General features: G+C 43.0%; 1 long non-coding RNA gene across 2 annotated transcripts in view; it reads left to right on the plus strand.

Annotated features, from left to right (window-relative positions):
- LOC102157689 overlaps window positions 1–14,239 on the plus strand; it is a 59,697-nt gene that overhangs the window by 23,896 nt on the left and 21,562 nt on the right. The window contains exons 4-5 of one of the 2 annotated variants that reach the window (XR_002335512.1): window positions 4,756–4,853; window positions 13,100–13,327. This is a non-coding gene — a long non-coding RNA (uncharacterized LOC102157689). The remainder of the gene's footprint in view (window positions 1–4,755; window positions 4,854–13,099; window positions 13,328–14,239) is intronic. The other variant, XR_002335513.1, reaches the window with a different exon arrangement.

Genomic DNA, 14,239 nt, shown 5'->3' on the forward strand with positions numbered 1-14,239 from the left:
CCCATCCAGCACAGGGGCTTAAAGGATTTGGTGTTGCCCCAGCTGCGGCATAGGTCACAGCTGTGGCTCAGATTCAGTCTCTCGCCCAGGAATTTCCATATGCTTCAGGCCATAAAAAAAAATAAATAAATAAATAAATAAAAGGTTTTTTTGACTATTTTCACAGATTTTTTTCGCTGACTTAGGCATCCAACTAAATGTATATATACATGTAACTTAGATTTCTTCAACTGATTTTAATACGGAATATCTATTGAGTGCATTGTGTCAGGCACTGCTCTGTGTTTGTTCGTTTGTTTGATTTTTCTTTTTTTAGCTGACCCATGGCATATTGGAGTTCCCAGGCCAGGGCTCAGATCCAAGCCACAGTTGGGACCTACGCAGCTAGGCAGCCCCAGTCCTTCAACCCACTGGGCCTGGCTGGGGTTCGAACCTGCGTTCTGGGGCTGCAGAGACACCACAGAGATGCTGCAGATCCCATTGCACCACAGCAGAAACTCTTCTAAGTGTTTTTATTTTTATTTTTTATTTTTTGTCTTTTTGCCATTTCTAGGGCCGCTCCTGTGGCATATGGAGGTTCCCAGGCTAGGGGTAGAATCGGAGCTATAGCCACTGGCCTATACCAAAGACACAGCAGCGCGGGATCCAAGCCGCGTCTGCAACCTACACCACAGCTCACGGCAACGCCAGATCCTTAACCCACTGAGCGAGGCCAGGGATTGAACCCACAACCTCATGGTTCCTAGTCAGATTTGTTAGCCACTGAGCCACGACGGGAACTCCTCTTCTGAGTGTTTTTAAATGCACCAACTCACTTAATGCTAGCAGTGACCCTATCGGGTAGGTATTTTTACTGTCATGTTTTATGGAAGAGAAAATGGGAGCACAAAGAGTTGAAGTAAAGTTGCCCAAGGTCACAAAGCCAGTATGTGGCTCAGCTAGCTGCTGCGTATGATACACTCACTAAATCCAGAGATTTTGGCTCCAGAGCTCACAATCTGTCAAACAATGTAGCAGGGATTCACATTTTGATTTTTTTGCTTTAAACTGGAAATACCAGTATAATATGATAAGCCGTTGAGACACCATGATGACTGAAAACACTGTTCAAATCAGCTTCGTATGCATCTTCTAGAGCAATATGTTGTTTCCCTTTAAAGTGATGAAAGATGGAATTTTCTTTAGATTATAAAATAGTGCTAAAAGTGCTGAATCTTAACATAGGAGAAAACAAGAGGCTATTATGGGAAGGGTCCTAGACTGGGTGACAGGGAAACAACAGCTCTTGTCCTTGTTTTATGGCTAACTAGCTTCCTCCTACCCAAAATATCTTCCTAACTAGTCTGTACCTCTGGCACAAATTCCACTATTATAGATTTCATTACTCCAGGTTAACTCTCTAAGGCATAAGTAGCTTTAGTGACATGATACTTGTCAGGATGTTTATTATCTATACTGTGGGGGTGATTTCACTTGCTCCTAACCAAGAGACTAGCCCCAACATAACAGGAGGTACTGTGGTCCCACAGGGAGATGAGGATAGAAGACAATTCTGTTCTGGGGGCTGAAGAGAAGGAGGGCTGTGAGAGGAAAGTCACGGGGCGGGGGACCTCAACTGACAAATGCGGGTAGTTGGAGGGTAGCCTCGGGTGACAGAGGGTGATGGGAGGAGGGTGGGAGGAGGTAGAGGGTCCTGTGGACAGGATATGGGGAGGGCCCCCTCTACATAAGGTTTTCCCAGGACTGGTGCTGGGTGCAGCTGAGCATTCTAAAAGGAGGACTTCCTCTGGGGATCAGCGTGGGAGGAAGGGAATGTGAAAAGAGTTGGTACCCTTGACATTCACCCAGAGGCTCTGAGGTTCATTGGAAAAGATGCATGAGAAGCTATGTCTAAGGGCATGCAAACACACACACAATACCATAAAAGGAGACAGCTTTTTAGTCTTTCCCCTCATCTTCAGGCTTATGAATTTCTTCAAAAAAGTTCTTGAAACATCATGTCTACCAACCCTTCCCCTACTTGTCACTGGCACAGTGATGCTGACCTTGAATTCCAATACCAGGTGGGAAAGGTTGTGGCTCACCTTTTACATAAATGCTTGCTGGCTCACTCAGACCCTTTTTATTTCTTATTATGAGGATTATGAGTGGAACAATTTTAGTGGGTCTTCTGATTATCAGAGCAATGGATACTTACTGTAAAAAATTAATGACCTAGAAAAAGGAGAAAGTGGGAGTCTCCTCTCACCCTACCACATCGTAAGGGGTCTCTTCCAGATTTTTCAAAGTTGTATCACAGTGTTCTGCCATTGGCGTTTTTACTTAACACAGTATTGAGGACACCTCTTTGTGTCAACAAATGTAGCACTCCATCTCATCAAGTAAATAACCATTTATTAATGGTTCCATAGCATTCCGCTCTATTTGCTGTACTATAATTTATTCAACAAACTCAGATGATGGATATTTAGGTCATTACCGTTTCTATCATACGTCATCCTTGAACTAATTGCTCTCAAGAGTATTAATATCCTAGGAAAAGATTTGCTGAGCCAGATGACATGTATATTAAATTTTACTACATGTTTTTATATTAAGTTCTTATTTATATCCTTTGCCATGTCTTTTGGTGGTGGTCTGCTTTTATCAGGAATCATTTTAAACTTCTGTTGCTCCTGATTGCATTTCACAATCAGTCGATCAACTGTCAGGTTAATAGGGAACTCAGAGATTCTCAAATTTGGGGGCATCCTTTATTCTTTAGATCTTAAAGAAGTCTTTCTAAGAGCATCAGACCTCAAGATACTGGCACATGAGAAATCTACATGAAAAGACTACCACAGCAGTGAGGCTCTGTGTGATCGGTGTTCATTGCCATATAATTAAATCTTCCTCAAGACTGTTTTGGTGAAAATGAGTGAGGGAGAAAAGTGCACTTTTTTTTCTTGGCTTCATTATCTTGAACCACATGAGAGAATCTGATTCCAACTTCTGAAGCCAATGACAGCCTTTTGTGTTGAGCACTGTATGGGGGGATCAAAGTCTTGGGTGTAATCTCTTCGTGGGCAACGTGGCTGCATCTTCTTCCTTAGTGCCTGTTGTACCTTTAAACCTTGCCAGACTTAATAAATGAGAGCTGGCAATTAGAAGCCCAACCAAGATCGTATGGATGGCACCTGGCCAGATATATTGGCCCCACTCACAGAGTAGCAGGAAAAGTTTAGAGCAAATTAGGATGTGTTATGCCCTAATGTGTTCAGGACTGCAGGCCAAGTTGGACTGGGCTGAGAATCAGGTCATGGTGCCCACAGTAAAATCAGTAGGAGAAGGAAAAGAAAAAGGGAAAAAGAGAAAATGTGCTGAGTCAGGGGAATAGGGTCTTCAAAATCTCAATCAAAAGACTGATCGTTCTTGACAGTGTTCAGGTGTGGCTGCTGAAGAATGGTACAGATTCTACTGATGGGAACTCAGCAGATACTTGCTTAACATCAACTGCATCTTCTCTCTTCCCAAGCAGACTTCACAAATCTGTTCGTCTTTGTTTTCTTGTGGCCTTCTCTTTCTCTCTCCTTCTTGCTCTTTCTTCCTTCCTTCATTCTTCCTATTCTAGGTGCTGAAAATCTAGTGGCAAATGAGACCTGTATCACTTCTTTTTGTGAATACCTGTTCACATAGATCCTTAACAGTGACTGGACTGGGTGCTACTTAAAAGCAGCTTCATATTTTCAACATATTAAGTATAATTGATGACTGATTTGCTTAGAGTCCTCCAACATCAGTGACTCCTGGACCACATGCATTAAAAACTACCTATTGTACCTGTTACAATGTAGACTTTGTGACCTTGTCCCAGAGCTAGCAAATCAGAATGGGACGAGAGGCTGAGGCCCAGGAATCTGCATTCTAACAAGTCTCCCAAGAGATTTCTACATTCACAATTGTCTGAAATCTCCACTCTAGCCATCATTTACCCTGATGAAGATCAGCAGCTTTCCACTGTAAACCACAGGAAGAACTGTGTCTAGCTCTGAGCAAAGCAGAATGGCTCCCATTCATGGCCAAAGTGAATGTACACCTCCTGTATCTGGCCCTTGCCACTACTCTGGACCTCACAGTCCATATGCCCTATCTTCACCATTGCCTGTGAAGAGACGCTGTCGGCTTTCCACATGCTAAGAGTAGCTGCTGTTGCTCATGGCACTTTTGCAATTGTATCAAAAGAGAAAAACCTGAGAATGATAATGCCATGAGCTCTGCTCCTGGGCTCTAAACAATGATGGGAAACGGTCAGCCTTGCACTCCACCTCTGTAAGGACCAAACACAGACTTTGTGGCTTCTTAGTGAGGTTCCAAGGAGAGCAGGTGACTGGAGAGAGAGAGAGAGAGGGAGAGAGAGAATGTGTGTGTGTGTGTGTGTGTGTATGTGTGTGTGTGTACAGGCCCCATCTGTTTCATGCAATATAGATGGGAATTCTCCTGTGACATAAGCTGTAGCTTGGGCTTTATGGCACGGATTTTCCACTTTAGCTGCTCATTAGACTCACTTGGGCGGTTTTTCAGAAAATCCTTTTGCCCAAGCTGTATCCTGGACCAATTAAGTCAGAATCTCTGGAGATGAGATCTGGCATGGAAGCTGTTTAACAGCTCCACAGCCATTCCCATGTGCAGGTAAGTTGTAAAGCCTCTGCCCAAGGAAAAGTTAATGTGTTAGTTAATCCACAGAAATTAACTTCCTCTCATTGTTATGGTAATCAGGTGGAAGCCAGGACATCTTATGGTGAAGCACCTATTAGCTGAAACATGGCAAAATTCTGACACTGTCGACTGTGGACTAGTGGCTTTTTCACTCCCAGGTAAAGCATCTCACCAGTGGAATTTTAATTCTGTTAGACAACTGGATTTTACTATTGGTACTCTGAACAGCTCATTCTGGAAAAAGCCTTTTGTCAGGTTGCATGAAGCCATTGGGCTGTCAGGCTCCACTCTGCCTGTGGATTCACAGATTTGTGTATGTACAGTCTGTGTGTGCACATATGTGCATTTTCATATACTTTATTTTCTAAGTGCTTGCTTCTGAAGTTGACAGTGATGAGGACAAGGAAGGAGTGATGGAGTGATGGATATATAGTCTTGTCTGTTTCTTTCTGGTTTTTTGGCTGCGCCTGCAACACGTGGAAGTTCCCAGGCCAGGGGTTGAACCTGAGCCACAGCAGTGACAACATCGAATCCTTAACTGCTAGGCTACCAGAGAACTTCCAGTCTTGTCTGTTTCTACTTGCCTTAATAATAATTTTTCAATGACATTTAGTAAGTACTTTTTTGCTAAGTACTATGCAGATATTATCTTGCTGAATTTCAACCACTGTGAGATAGGTGTTATTCTCAACCTATAGATGGGAAAATTGAAGAGCATAGAGATTAAATTTGCCTGAAGTCCATTTGAATCCAAATCTATCTGACTTCAGATAGATCCAGGTTCTTGGCCACCTTACACTGCCTCTTAGCATTTTTGTGTAAAATGTGCTTTTTACCTTAAGGAGTACTGTAAATTATCTTTATTGTTCAGACTCACAATGATAGTTTATAGATCCCTGTAGATGCACAACAATCAAAGTGGCTAAGGCAGTGCTATGCCCAAATTGCATGTGGATGGAGGGAGGGATGGATGAATGGATGGATGGGTGGATGGATGGATGATGGATAAATCAGTGTATGGATGGACAAATAAATTAGTGAAGTATCTGGAGTTCCCACTGTGGCACAGTGGGTTAATGATTTGGCTTGTCTCTGTGGAGGTGCCAGTTTGATCCCTGGCCTAGCACAACAAGCTAAGGATCTGGCGTTGCTACAGCTGTGGCATAGGTGTCAGCTCTAGTGCCGAGGAGGAAGCCAAAAAGAAAAAAAAAATGATGAAGTATCTAATGGTAATGTACAGTATCTTTTTTAATCAGTTAAGCTCTTTGAGGGAAGGATTGTGTATTGTTAGCCATTGACCCACACCTACCATAGTACTTGGCATTCGCCGAGTGTTCATTTAAGAATAGGAAGAAGTAGGTACAGGCCACTGAATCCACAATTATTCTTCTGGTAGGAATTGAAGAAAATAAGTTGTATTTCACTATCTCTGAGGGAGAAGGCCAAATCTCACCTAAATCTAGGAAAAAAATGTGCAAAAGAGGTGGCTGAAAGTTGGCAAATGTAGGGAACTCCTTCAGGTTTTCTCTATAAAATAAGCATCTGTACATGACATTTCCATATGTCTCTCTACATTTAGAAAATGTGAATTTTCAAAGATCTTTTCCACTTTGATTTTATTTCTCAGTGTTCGGGATGCAAACTTTCAGGGTGAGCCCCATGAGGGCTACCAGAAATTGCAGCGTACAGCATCTTCAGGAAGGGAGGTGGGATTCTGTTTAGCCTAGGGACGTTTATGAAATCTGATGAGCACCATACCCCTCAGGGTTGGAAAGTGGACACTTACCTTTTTTGCTCTCCAGGGCCACTTTCAGACTATTTCTTTCCATCCTATACTCTAAGAAAAAAACCCTTCTCTTAGGTTCTCCCTGCTCAGGCTACAGCCTGCCCGCCCACCTTGGAATAATAATCTGCTGCTCACCCCTTTGTTTCCTGCTCACACTGTGAGGGCCTGGCTCACAGCCCTCCTCGCCACGTTGTTCCCACCGTTACCTTCGAAGATCTCATTGTGCAAGGGCACATCGATATCCTTGCATCCTACTTCCTTGACCTCCTGATTCCTGAAGATCTCCTCCATTCCTCCACAGCCACCCATGGGCACACCCTGCTCCTCTTTACCACCAAAAACTCATCACCTCGCAAATCACAACTTTTAACTGCCCTTTTCTCATCCATAACCTCCTCCTTCCAGCTCTCCTGCTTAGGCTCATCGAACTTTACCAATCCTAAGTCCCTTTCATCATACCCTTTGCCCTCCTTCCCCCCACACCAGCTTAGATTCCTGGACCCACTGTTAGAATGATCCTGCAGCAAATGCACTGGTTCACTTGACCTCTTCTTTCACAGCATCTGCCTGCAGGACCCCATCTACCTCCCATGTCAATGTCTGAGCAACTGAATATTGTCATAAAAAAAAATCTCCAATCACTCCAGACTGGTATCACCAAAAGATCTCATTACAGATTTCGGAGGGTGGTCTATGTGGCCCAGCAATCTTACTTTTTGCTTTCTAGAGGACTTAATTCCCACTTTCTGCCACTACTGTTTCTCTGACTCCCTTCCCCCTCACTCTCAGAGGCCCTCCTGTTGTAAACATTGTAGGTTTGCCCTCGTTCACAGAATTCTACTTTTATTTCAGTGACAGGGAATCACATTTGGGCTAAACCAGCAGCTTTTAACCTGTGTTATGTGAACCTTCAGGGGAACACAAAGCCCTTCCAAGGGAATATCATCGCAGATTCTCAGCTATTTTTCATAAATAATGAGATTTATGAAATCTCGGAAATGCCCTAGTGTGCTCAGTTCTTGCCTTCTGTCTCGCAATTACCCTTCTTCAACTGTGCAAAAGAAATTCATATGTTTAAAAAACCTTACTGTGGGGAAATGCACAGCAGTAAAAGTGCTGATATACTAAATCAAGGGCTGTTTCGAAATGTTGATGTCAGAGAAGCTTTCTCTCTCTCTCTCTTTTTTTTTTTTTTTTTTTTTTTTTGGTCTTTTTGTCTTTTAAGGGCCGCACCCGCAGCATATGGAAATTCCCAGGCTAGGGGTCGAATCAGAGCTGCAGCTGTCAGCCTATGCCACAGCCACAGCAACACCAGATCCAAGCCACATCTGTGACCTACACCACAGCTCACGGCAATGCCAGATCCTTAACCCACTGTGTGAGGCCAGGGATTAAACCCGTGCCCTCATGGATGCTAGGCAGGTTCGCTAACCACTGAGCCATGACGGGATCTCCCAGAGAAGCTTTCTTTAGTTAAGGCACCATAAGCCCGTAATAGAGATTCATGTCTTTATACCATATTTCCATTAACAGTGAAGCACAGTTTTAGAAATGGGGCATTTGGCCTATATTGGGATGTTTGGAATTAAGATACATTGTTGAGTTTGGCAGTGGGAGTAATGACAATTCTTATTTGACAATGTAGAAAAAATGTTGGAGATGGTGTACCTTATTTTATCCATGGTAAATCTCTGGGATTTCTGTCCATCTTGGAATTCATATATTCAGGACTGTAAAATGCATGCTAGCAAATACCAATCTGCGTCAGAGCTAGTCTCTCTGAATCCTCATCATTCAGAGTAGTAAGGAAAGTGTCAGGTGAATACTTTCCTTTATCCATGTCTCAAAATATGCCTGGCTTTCATCTTTTGTTGTATTTTAAGGAGGAAGAGGTGAAAAGTTCCATGCTGACTTATTACTAAGGTGAATGATACAGTTCAGAGTAAAAAGAACATGGATCAAAGTTCATGTTTTATTTTTTTTTCATTCACAAAGACCTAACATTTACCAAAAGACGATGGGATATTATAAATCTACATTCATTTTTCCTTAAGTGAACATGTCCTACTGGCTGTCAGTAACAAACAGTTCCTGGCTAGTTTATTTATACCTCCCCCCTCCTCTTAGATGTTCTAGACAATCCCAACTGGAGTTTATAGTGAGTTCTACTATGCACTTAACAATTAGTGCTGCAACAGTGCATAACCGCAGGAGGCACCATTCCTAGCCAGTCCTGTTAACCATAATCAGTAATGATCCTTGTGTACACTCACTATCTCATGCCCCTCTTTCTGTCTTACTTTCTGTAACTTTTCACAAAGTACATTCCACTGCCCTCTGAAAAATACAAGTTCTACTTAATAGGCAAGTGTGGGACAATAAGTTCATTAAATGCAACTTAGGATGTAAAGCTGGCTTCATCATTTCAGATGAAAATATTCTTTTTTATTATTTTTTTAGCTTTTTAGGGCCGCAATTGCGGCATATGGAAATTCCCAGGCTAGGGATCGAATCGGAGTTCCAGCTGCCGGCCTACACCACAGCTCACAGCAATGCTGGATACTTAACCCACTGGGCAAGGCGAGGGATCAAACCCGTGTCCTCATGAATATTAGTCTGGCTCAGTACCACTGAGCCACAACAGGAACTTCCCAGATGAAGACATTCAAGTCTAACAATTCTAAGTGATCAGTCCTGGACTTTATAGTAAGGGAGAAAAATGAGCCTTTATTTGTTTAGGCCACTCCGGGCTGTGTGTTCTGTGTCTTGCAGCCAAACCATCCAAAACTGACTCACTTTGCATCATCAGCCAGTAACTCCCCACCATCAATCCCATGGGATTTCCCAGACCTACACACACTCTCTCCCTCCTTTTACCACAATAAAGGAGAATATCCTTCCTCTGACCCGAAGCCGTTCAGCCATCTGTGGTTCTCCTTCCATCCGAGGACTTGGCTCTGGTGGCTGTCCTCTATGTTTTGCATCCCTAGCCTCCGATGCTCCACCCACACCTTATAAACAGCATTCAAACATCCTCAGACCAAAAACAAACAAAAATACTTCCCTTGATGGGAGTTCCCATCTTGGCTCAGTGGTTAACGAATCCAACTAGGAACCATGAGGTTGCCGGTTCGATCCCTGGCCTTGCTCAGTGGGTTAAGGATCCGGCATTGCCGTGAGCTGTGGTATAGGTTGCAGACATGGCTCAGATCCCGCGTTGCTGTGGCTCTGGAGTAGGCTGGTGGCTACAGCTCTGATTGGACCCCTAGCCTGGGAACTTCCATATGCCGCAGGAGTGGCCCAACAAATGGAAAAAAGACAACAAAAAACAAAAACAAACAAAAAAAAACTTCCCTTGAAATACATTTTCTGCCTGTCTTCCTTTTGCTCGTCTCTCCTTCTCAGGCCATGGTACACAAGTTATTGGCACTCGCTAACTCAATTTCTCTCATTTCCTTTCATTCCTCTACCTCACCAATCTAGAAAAACAACTTTTGCTAAGGTCACTGTGACGTTTATGTTACTAAATCTAACAGATGATTCTCAGTCTCATCATATTTAACCTCTTAGCAGCATTTGACACTGTTGATTACTGACCAATTCTTTTTTTTTTTCTTGACACACCGTGGGATGTGGAAGTTCCTGGGCTAGGGTCTGAACCTGTGCAACAGCAGCGACCCAAGCCACTGCAGCGACAATGCCAGAGCCTTAACCCACTGTGCCACTAGGGAACTCCTGGCCACTTCTTAAATCATTCTCTTCATTTGTCTCCTACAAGACCACACACTCCTGGCATATTAAGACCCCTGTGGCCGTGGCTCCACAGACTCCTGTTCTGATTCCTCCTTCTCTAGCTGCTTCTGAATGATGTTGGGCCTCCTCATGACTCCATCCTGGGCTCTCTCCTCTCCTGTGCTCTGCTCTGTCATCCCAAAATGACCTCATCTGTATGGACCGCTGACTCTCAAATATATATCTCCAGTCTGATCTCCTTGCTGAGTTCCAGCTTTGTATAGATAACTGCTGACTTGATTTCTCTACTTGGACAGTTCACAGGGATTTCAGACTTAAGATTTACAAAACCAAACTCTTACTCTTGACTCACTCAAATGTGTTTCTCTTTTGGTCATCTGCATCAATATAGGACACCATCTACTCAGATGTGCTTTCTAGAATACTGGGTGCATCACCCTTGACATAGCCCTTATCTTCAAACTCAACTTTCTCCTTCAGTCCCAAATAAGTCATCCCTGGAGTTCCCATCGTGGCTCAGGGGTAATGAACCTGACTAGTATCCATGAGGACATGGGTTCGACCCCTGGCCTCATTCAGTGGGTTAAGGATCCAGTGTTGCCATGAGCTCTGGTGTAGGTCACAGGCGAGACTTGGATCTTGCATTGCCATTGCTGTGGTGTAGGCCAGTAGCTGTAGCTCTGATTCAATCCCTAGCCTGGGAACCTCCATATGCCATAGGTGCAGCCCTAAAAAGACAAAAAATAAAAAACAAACAAAGAAATAAGGCATCCTCAAGTCCGTAGATGACACTTCTAAAATAGCCTGTGTATCAATCCACTTCTCTCTGCTTCCACTCTAACCAAAATCCAAACCACCAAAGACTTTTGCTGTAGTTTCTTCACTGATTTTCTCTGTCCTTTCTCTAATCCATTCTTCATTCAAGAGCCAGGGCAATGGTTGAAAAGATAAACTTAATCATGCCATTTCCCAACTTAAATCCTTCAATGGCTACCCGCTGCAGTGGATAAAAATCCACTACATTAATATTGCCTTCAAGGCATTGCCTAATTTATCTCCAACTTACCATCCCTGTCTCATCATGCATTTCTGCCCTTGGCTTTGTCCTTGACCCAACCACATTAGCCTCCTCCAATTCCTTGAAGGTGCCAAGTCCTTTGCTTATTCAAGGCCTGCTCAGTGTACAGTCGTCTTTGCCAGGCTTTGTCTTCTAGTCTGAATGTAAATGTCATTTCCTCAGAAAGTCCTTTCCTAATATTGCAATCCAAGTTAAACCCCTGCCATTACTCTATACACAATGTCGATCATTGGCCATATGCATTTTACCACTTTTTGGCCATTTCTAACAGTGTTGCTATGAACATTCTTATATACATGCACACAAGAGTTTCTCTAAGACAGTGTTTTTAAAACTGTGGTGGTTAGTAATAACAATTTTTTTAAAAAAGAAGAAAGAAAACATAAATAGAGAATATAATAGAAAATATTAGAGTACTGCATGTAACAAGAATAAGTTTTATTTTATGAAACTTTGATTTCAGTTGTGTGTGTGTGTATTGGATCATGAGGTAAAATCGATTTATTATGACAGGTCAAAGTCAAAAAAGGTTGGAAAGCCACTACTTCAGGGTGTATTTTTAGGAAGGAATATCTTGGGTCACAGTATTCAGTTGTAGTTTTAAACACAAATATAGGCGATCAAAAGCTCCAATGGGGGAAAATTAGAATAAAATAAATAGTATATTGCACTTTGCCCTTGGTTTACTCATGTTAGTTTCCATAAACTTGGGTTCACATTAACAGTACCTCTTTTTTAAAAAAAGAGGGAAATTCTTAGAGTAAAATATCTTACAAATAGTGCATAAGAAGTAAGTTATTTATGTAGAAATTGGTGTTGTTTAAGCACACAGAGCAGTGACAGGAACCAGGAGGTCTGAAGTTTTAGCATGGATTCTCTTTTCATAACTTTCCATGTCACTGATTTACATTATGTCTAGAAATAAATCCTCCATGTTTATTTAAACACTGAAAGTACAGAACACATTTATTTTATTGTATAAAACTCTACTGGAAAAATCCTGGCTGCCTAGGCTAGTAGTCCTTCATCCATGGACAAAATACCATCTCTGTGTGCTGTTTTCTATTCTCGGTTCCATTTGGTGCCCTGTTGCCCTTTAACCTGCCTTTACCACACAGCAAAGATCTGAAACTGCGCCAGTCCTACAGAGCCAGAGAAGACAGCTGTGTCTGTGTCGGGCTTGAAAGGAACTGAAGGACAAGTTGCCCTGAAGTATCTATCCTTCTGCCTGACTTCCCACCACTAGAGTGACTCGCCTGGTTTTGGCCAGAAGACTCTTGTTAACATCCAAATACTTTATGTAGGAGAAAGTCACATGTTTAAAGCACTAGTTTTACAGGCAGGATCAGGACCTTGAATGAATAGGATGGACATAAGTTAGCTGCCAGGGCTGAAATGGGACGTACCTATGGCCCCTTTAGTGAGGGAGCAACCCGAGTTTCCCACTGGATGTGGAAAAGAGGGGCTGGAGACAAACTCCTCCTGTTTAGCAGTTTTGCCCTGCCTATGAATACCCTCCTCAATGCCGAGGTGACATCCTGGAAGCACCAGCGGTCAGAGCCAACATCTCAGCTCTGATCTGTTCAACCTCATTCACATGCTTGCATCCATTGTGAGGTTTCAGGCATTGGCCCATGCTCACAATCAAAATCAATATTTGCGCTGTAGAAACCAATCAGGTTTTGGATACCCATCTGGTTTACATGTCACCCTTTTATGTCTATTGTAATTATCTTTAGGTCTGGACTGACCCTTCTTTTAGCCAGTTTTGTTTTTTTTTCTGTCAGCTCCGCAGAGATACTCCATTTGAGTGAAACCTGCACGGCCCTGTAGCCTAAGCCAGCAACCAAAAGGGGAATGCCGGATTTCAAAAGCAATAAAAGAAAACAAAACCAGACAGAGAACAGGTCTGTTTTCTAGGACATATCAACCTTACACCACGTTGCCAGAATCACATTTTATTGAAGATGACAAACAGATAAAATCCCGCCATTGCTGATGGAAGACGTCTTTTGGTAAGAATAGCAGTAAAGAGAACTTGGGTCCAGGTTGAGATTTCTGGGCCAAGATTCACTTGCAGGGCGTGAGTTGTGAATGGCCCTGTTGACTCAGTTTCATGAGACTTGATTTGATGTTGCTCCCAGGAGCCCAGGGGCCCTGTGTTTGGAGGCAGGCAAGCGATAGACCCGAGCTCCTTGCCTTCAGAGCCCACAGCCTCTCTTCCCCTTTACTCACTCCCTGAGTAAAGGTTTTGTTTAAACTCATTCACAAAGGGGGCGTAAGTGATTAAATGTGGCTGCTTGTTCAGTTTTGACCCTCTTCCTACTGGAAATTCACAACCCACATTAGCATATTAAGGCATAGAGAAGTCCCACAGAGAAGGAACCCAACTTTGTTTTACCCCAAGTGTTTTACCCAAACTTATTTGACCAATGACCTCTTTATGCCCTCAGAATAACGTACCGTATTCAGGGGTGCTAGCACTGTGACAGACATGTTTCTTTAAGTGAATGCATCTCTCATTCATTCATTCTTTCAACGAGTCGTTATTGAGGCCCAGAGTGTGCCAGGTACCAGAGAGTGAATCAGTCACCTTCATGAAGCTTATATCCTTTCTTCAGTTTTTTGGCCCTACATTTTGTTGTAGAATTTATTATAAGCATTAATAAAATAGGCACGCAAGCAAGGCCGAGCCAGGGCATCCCTGAAAGGTTCTCTTTTGGATGACTGAGGATATCAAGAGGCAGATGCTATTAACCAGATGAATGGGGAGGAGGTATGAAGGGAACAATGTTCTAGAAAGAGGGGACACGGGAACAAATATTAGGTGGCAGGAGAAAGCACAGTGCTATGCAAGGAAGCAGAATGGGAGTTTTTTCTTCTGGTTGCAGTTGAGGGGGAGAATAGAGCCCGGATCGTGGCAGGAA

This window comes from Sus scrofa, chromosome 1 (genome assembly GCF_000003025.6).
Source record: "Sus scrofa isolate TJ Tabasco breed Duroc chromosome 1, Sscrofa11.1, whole genome shotgun sequence".
Lineage (NCBI taxonomy): Eukaryota > Metazoa > Chordata > Mammalia > Artiodactyla > Suidae > Sus > Sus scrofa.